The sequence below is a fragment of the Otolemur garnettii genome, unplaced genomic scaffold (genome assembly GCF_000181295.1).
Source record: "Otolemur garnettii isolate 467f Iridium unplaced genomic scaffold, OtoGar3 scaffold00034, whole genome shotgun sequence".
NCBI classification, from domain to species: domain Eukaryota; kingdom Metazoa; phylum Chordata; class Mammalia; order Primates; family Galagidae; genus Otolemur; species Otolemur garnettii.
Genome location: NW_003852429.1, coordinates 2784075 through 2791187, shown reverse-complemented (window position 1 = coordinate 2791187; position 7113 = coordinate 2784075).

The following is a 7113-nucleotide window of genomic DNA, read 5'->3' as shown; positions in this document are numbered from 1 at the left end:
ATTATCATCCAGTAATATTTTTAGCAGTTTACAATTGTGAATTTTTACACTACACATCATAGGATACAATAAAGTTTAGACAGGGCAAAGCTCAGCCCCTTGGCTAACTTTCAGTGCAAAGTGAAGAAGTGGTAAACATAAATATAAAACCATAAATACATGTGAAGACATACTGGGGGATGGGTCAGTCTATGTATGTGTGTATGTATCTGTCTATCTATCTATCCAGCCAGCCATTATCTGTCTATATCTGTAGATCCATATAAAATGTCACTGTAATTTTTACCTAACTCAGAAGTTTGCTATGGTGAGAATCAGGTTTCTTTTCCTCCCTAGATAATACCACACTGCCATCACCCACTGTTGTAGTTTTACTGCCATCTTTTTTAAACCTCGTGTCATGCTTTTAATTTATTCCCTCAATATCTTCATGACTTTCATTTTTCTGCTTACCTCATGAATCCCAATTTTGCCTGCTATCCAATAGCCAAGCAAAGTTTATTCTTAGGCATTTCTGTGAGCTCCTGGAATATTTATATCCCTAGGGTTCTAACTCTATCTTCCATTTGTTGCTTTCTCTCTTTCTATACTCTTCCTGAGTCAGTCTCATCTCCTCCTAAGCCTGACATTTCTAGTTCTATCACAGTAATTCCACAAGCCTCAGCCCTGATCTCTTGCTTGAGTTCTGAAGCCCTTTGATGCCTGTTGAGCGAGCACCACCTCTTGGAAGGTTACAGACATCTTAGACTCCACAAATCCAAAAGTAACTTCATGACTTTTATCTCAGATGTACTTTTGCTCTCACTTTCTCTATCCTGCAGATGTCAGCTTATCACCTGGGTTTTCAAACCAGATGACTAAGTCTTAGCAGTCTTCTCCTTCGTTTTCATATCTAACCCATGACCAAACCCAGTGAACCTACTTCTATCTGACTGTGAGTCATCTAGAGGAAATGAGTACTCCTCTAATTGCTGGCAGTCATGACCCTAATCTCTTTGCTACCTTTCTGGACATTGCAATTTCCTTCTCAATTCTTCTTTTGGTCTTCTCTGCCACTCATCCCCCAGCCACCACCACAACTTTACCATTACACTGATGCTGGGGATATGTCTAAAGGGCTAATCAGATCATATTTCCCCTCTGTTTAAAAGCCTCTCCTCATAGGTCAGCACTCTCAACTCCTCATCAGGGTAGGCACAAATTTGCATTATAGGGATCCTGATCTCTGATCTGGTTTCCTTTCTTGCCAAAGTAACTCACACTATATTTGTACAATATGCTAGAAATTCTCCTAAATGTCACGCTATGTTTGTTTGAGTTTTTGTCTACAATGCTCTGACTTTCTGTTTATGTCCTTTTCCATCCTGGGAGTGGTGGAGGAGAGGGCATATATTCTTCTATTAAGGCAATTTATGTAACACTGCCCTTCTGAATTTCCACACTGACCTCTAGAAGCAGAGCCAACCCTGGCTCGTTGGTGTCCCCAGTGGAACACATGTGTAGTTCCAGCATCATAAGCAAGATGTGTCATTATATTTTCTCGCTTACATGTCTAATTTCTAAATAGAATCAGCTTAAGGCAGAGAAATCAATTTAGTAAATTTTAATTCAAGTAAATAGGCAAAAAAAGATCACAATGAATATTGACTAATGTGAATTTATACTTAGTGGATCATCCCATATAACAAATAAGAAGAGCAGGTCAGCCCATGGTACCCTAGGAAAGATGCTACTGTGATATAATTAAACTCTCCCTAGTAAAGATTATTTTTAATTATTATTTGATTATTTTTCTACCTATCTCTATAACCCAAATTTCTCCTAATCCTTCATTCACAGATTCTCTTGACTCATTTTCTCTATGTCTTTTTACATTTTTATTAAAATGTAAAGCATTGATAAATCACATGTACAGTCATTCAAAAGCCAGTTTATTAGAATGTTTTCTTTCCCCACTCTACTTAACCTATCCTGAAAAAAATAATTAGAATAATCAAGCAGAGCGTTAGTCATCTTTTTTTTTTTTTTTTTTTGCAGGTGTATCCTAACTCTATACCTGTAGCATTGGCCTTTACCTTTAAATCCAAACACATTTTTCACAGTGGTTTCTTAAACAGGTCCACCTAGATCTTAGATGACAAAAGCACCCCCAGCTCATGCGTCTACACCCCAAATCATACTTTACCAAAAAGTTCCTATTTCCCTTTATCTGGTAATGACTCTTACATTTTTTAATTCTCCCAGTTTAAAGTTTTGACATAATCAAATATTCCATAGTGTTCCCTAAAAAGATAAGCTGCTAAATCTCATGGCTGATACCTAAACAACAGCGTTCCATTTGGTCCTTTCCTTTCCATCTTCATTTGTTCCACTCCACTTCAGACGCTTATTACCTCTTAACTAGTTGGACATGCCTATTGGGTTGGTTTCCCACATTGCCTCCTTGTCCTGAATGTCCCTGTTAAAATAAAAATCCATGATACTGGATTAATCTCTCTAAAGTGCAAGCTAGAGTGTAAGTTTTAAGTTTAGAAACTTTGTTTGGGCTTCCATTTCCCATCTACAAACTCAAATTCACTAGCATTAAAAAATAATATTTCCTCAATGTACATTTTCAGTATTCTTGCTTACTACTTTTGTTCTTAAAGATATCTGTTGTTATTAAGGTACTGTCTTAGTCTGTTTTCTGTCGCTTATAACAGAATAACTGACACTGTGCGATTTATAAAGAAAAGGACTTTATTTCTTACATTGAGGGAGGCTGAGAAGTGCAGGGTTAGGGGCCGCCTCTGGTGAGGGCCTGTGTGCTGGTGGGAACTTCCTAGAGTTCTGAGGTGGTGCAGGGCATCACGAGGAGAGAAGGCTGAGCACGTCAGGGGCCTGCTCAGGTCTCTCTTCCTGTTGCTATAAAGTCACCAGTTCCACTTCCATGGTAACTGATTAATTCATTAACCCATGAATGTGTGCAGAGCCCTCATGGTTCAGAAATTTTGTTCAACCTTCCATTTCCTGTCTGAAACTCAAACTAACCAGCATTAAAAATAATATTCCTCAATGCTCATTTCCAACATCCAATCCCCTCTTAAGGCCCCTACCTCTCAGTACTGCCACATTGGTTATTAAGTTTCCTACACATGAAAACTGGGGGACACAACTGAGGGACACATTCAAACCATGGTTTGCATCAAACATCTATTGAACGCCTACCAGGTAGAAGGAAAGATCTTAGGAATAAACATAAGTAATGGAAATAAATATTAATCAAATGGTCTTTTGCTTTTGAGGACACATATTAGGGAATATGTGTCTAGAGACATAGGCTAGGAAATACAATTCACAGAAAAATTAGTCAAACTAGTAAGTCCTTTAAAACTATTACAGTTAATATAAAAATAAAATATCTGTCTCTGGGTTTTATAAAAAAAAAAACTGATTTTCAAATGAGAGGAAGAGAAGGCTACTTAGATATTTGGGCTATTTTTGCCCTATACAGTCTACCTGCTTCTTTTCATTCACAATGGCACTATCCCCTGTGTTAACCACAGTTTCCTACATTGGTTCTGTGTTTATTACTTGCTCAAAATTCCACAATACCTTCATGGGTAGCAGTCCTACAATATTTTAGGAGTAGTCCAAAGCCATCCTGGAAGTCTTCCCGGTATGCTTAGTCAAGGTCATTACAAAGGTCATTAAGCCTATACCTTACTCATAATTTAGCTCTTTGATGGCCAATGTTTTTTTTTTTTTATGCACATCAAACACTTGTCATTTTCCCACATTAATTTATTCAGCAAACATCCAATGAGAACCTATTGCATTCCAGGCTCTATTCCACAACTGGGGATGCCACTCCAAACACAGCAACAAAATATTTGCCTTGTGTGTCCACAGCACAGGTGTGATATAAATGAGATAGAGAAAAGCAAATGAATAGGTAAAGATCTGTCATTTATTCATTCGATTGATATGTGTTGCTGAGCAAAATGAAGCAGGGTGTAGAATGACAGAAAGTACCAGAAATTTATGTAAGTGCTCAGAGGAATTCACTTTATATGATGGAATTTGATTCAGAAACCTAAAGAAAGTAGGGGAATGAACTCTCTGAATATCTGAGAGAAGGGAATTTTAGACAGAGGGCACACCAGGAGCAAATGCACTGAGGAGGGGAGGAGGGCACACGGCATGTTTGTAGAACAGGGAAGGGCCAGTGTGATGGGGATAGAGCAGGGAAAGATGGAGATTCATGGAAGACGAGCTCTCGGGGCAGCAGACCAGCCTATGGTCCTTACTGGGATAAATAATACGGAGTCACTGGTGACTTTGAAAACAGTGGGGATAAAGACTGAATAGTGTGGGTTCTGCAAAGGAATTAGAAAAACAATGATTAAAAAGAAACAACTGTAACTAACCATAAACAGCTCTTTCTAGGTCTTTTTATTTTTTATTTTTCTTGTCTGTGGGAAGCAGAAAAGCGGGCCAGACACCAGAGAGGACTATGGATCAAGGTACTACTTTTTAAAAATTTGTTACTTCCTTTTTTTTTAAAGATGGATTTAATAACAGCAATCTTAGGAATGTTTCAAAAGAGAGAAAAAAAAACTGATGGTGCAAAAGAAAGATTATATAATGATGGTTTTGAAAAGGTGAGGAGAAAGGGGATTCAGACTACAAATTTGGTGTGATCATGTTCAGTTCATTCAGAGAAACTGTACAAAGGGCAAAATAAGTGGGTCTAGAGGCAGGGAAACTGAACGATATAACGTGAGCTTGCAGAAAGGATTGTTCAACTGCTCATCTTCACTGAATGATGTAAAACAAGGTTTAAAAATTCAGTTCCTTTTTTAAATAAATAAAAATAAAACCTACCACTGCTGACAATGTGCAGCCTCCAACTTTAAATTTTTCTTCAAGTAATTCATTTGCTTTTGGTCAAGAATTGTTTATCGTTATCTGATTGAACTTATTTCTAATTTTCAGGTTAAAATTCTAGCTCTGTTCAGGCACATTAAGTTTCCAATTGCAAATTTAGAATAGAGAATGAATACTCTGAAGTACTTAGAATTTATTTTACACATTTGAATTGGCCAAAAATCAATGAAGACATATGTTTACATTTAAATAAGAAAAATACCGTATGTGCATTTAGAAGTCTATAATGACCTGCCAGGTTAACATTTCATGAGGCAGCAGCAAATCAATTTATTAAGAATAATTACTATGAAAATTGATTATAACCAGGAAAAATCTTAAGTCAAGTAATATAATTTCATAGCTATTATAGCAGGGCAAAGACCACAAAAGGACTGTTCCTGTGATTTTAAACAGCACAAATAAGAGGTAACTGTGGTCAAATTAAGTTTGAAAAATTCTAGGTTAAACCAAGAAAGCCATTTCCTGGACATCCGAGAGCCTTTGGTGTACCTGTGTATATAAATTCTCAAGGAGGGAAGGGATAAGCTATGCATGGTTTCCCAAACACACTGGAGCGTGCGCCTTTTCTATGGAAACCCTACAGGCCTACTGGTCTATGGAATAGATTTTGAGAAATGCTGAGCAAAGTGATGCTTCGTCTGAGAAGTAGAATTAACGTGAGGAAAATTGAAAGAAAAAACTCCCTTAAGTGATGAATACATTAAGAGTTTGTCTTAAAAATAAAAGTTTTCACCTTTAAGTTGTTTTTTAATAGATGGCTTTATATTAAACATTATCCCTTTATACTCACACAACATAGTTTTTAACATTAACTACAACATAATCATTGCCTAACTGAATCATCCCTACATATGTATTTTCTCAAATTGTTGACTTCTAAAATAGAGTGTCGGAAGTCAATGCAAAGATTACATTTTATAAGTATGCAAAAAAGCACACACATGATGATCTCATCTAGAATAGCTCTGGGAAGTGACAAAAATCTATCATTCTGTATTTGTTTTAAACAGGGGTCTTTACCATTGAACAAGAAACTTAATAATCAGAATTATAATTATTAAGAATGTTTACAATTATGCTTTATAATTTCTAAGGGTTTATATTTAGCAGTTTTATCTCTTTGGAAAAGGTAAAAACTTCTGTCAAGGAGCTGACATTCATATACAGTAGAAGCTGTGTAAGTTAATCACTAACGTACTGTAACAAACTGGTGAACATACACAGATGGCCAACATTAGGAAGTGGGACTACTGTACTGATACATACAATTGGTGCATGTCCAGTCTATGAAAATTAGGTCAACTTAAGGAGCTGGTCAACTATGGAGAATCTACTCTATAAAGTACAAAACACCTTTCAGTCAGGTTGTAGTCAATCTGATTCCTTGAACCAATATATTCTACACATGACAAACTTAGATGTCCAACATAGTGGAAGAGACTATTTTTAGGAAAATATGTCATTTTCCATTCTAGAGTTAGATTTGCCACTCACTTCCAAAGGTGGTATTTATTCTTGAGTATTACTGATATTCTGAATGAAAGGCATAATATGTAAAAAACACATTTTCTATACTCCTTAAAAAGGAAAATAAAAACCACATGAAGCAAAACAAGTTATATTTATTTCATATCACACTTCTAAATAAAATCTAAACATTTTACTTGGGTAAATTGCTAGTTTTCTTAATGTTGTTGTGAATCTAATACCCTGTTTAAAGGACAATTGATAGGATGGAATCAAGTGGAATTTCTAGGCATTGTCTGATCTAGATTTTTCTTTTGGTCAGAATCAGTGAACAATTCCTGACGGGCTTGAAGATGAAGCAAGTTGACAGAAACCACAGAGGTAAGACCTACTCACGTGGCCAGTTTTCCTTGTGAATTTTTTTTCTAAACAAATTTGCCTATACCTTTATATAAATAATGAAAGAAACTCAATTTTATTCAGTATACATTTGTTCAGCATCCCCTGGACCAAAGTACTAGGAATAAAAAGGTGGAAATATAAAATATATAAAAAGGTGGAAATATAAAATATACATTGTCAGTTGTCTCTAGATGGAGAGAGAGATACTGTACAATGCAGAAATGCCCTGGTGGACTGTGATGAAATGGAAGAAATGCCATATTATCATTTTGTAAGAAGGGAAAGAAGTGACTAATTTTTTTTTTTTTTTTT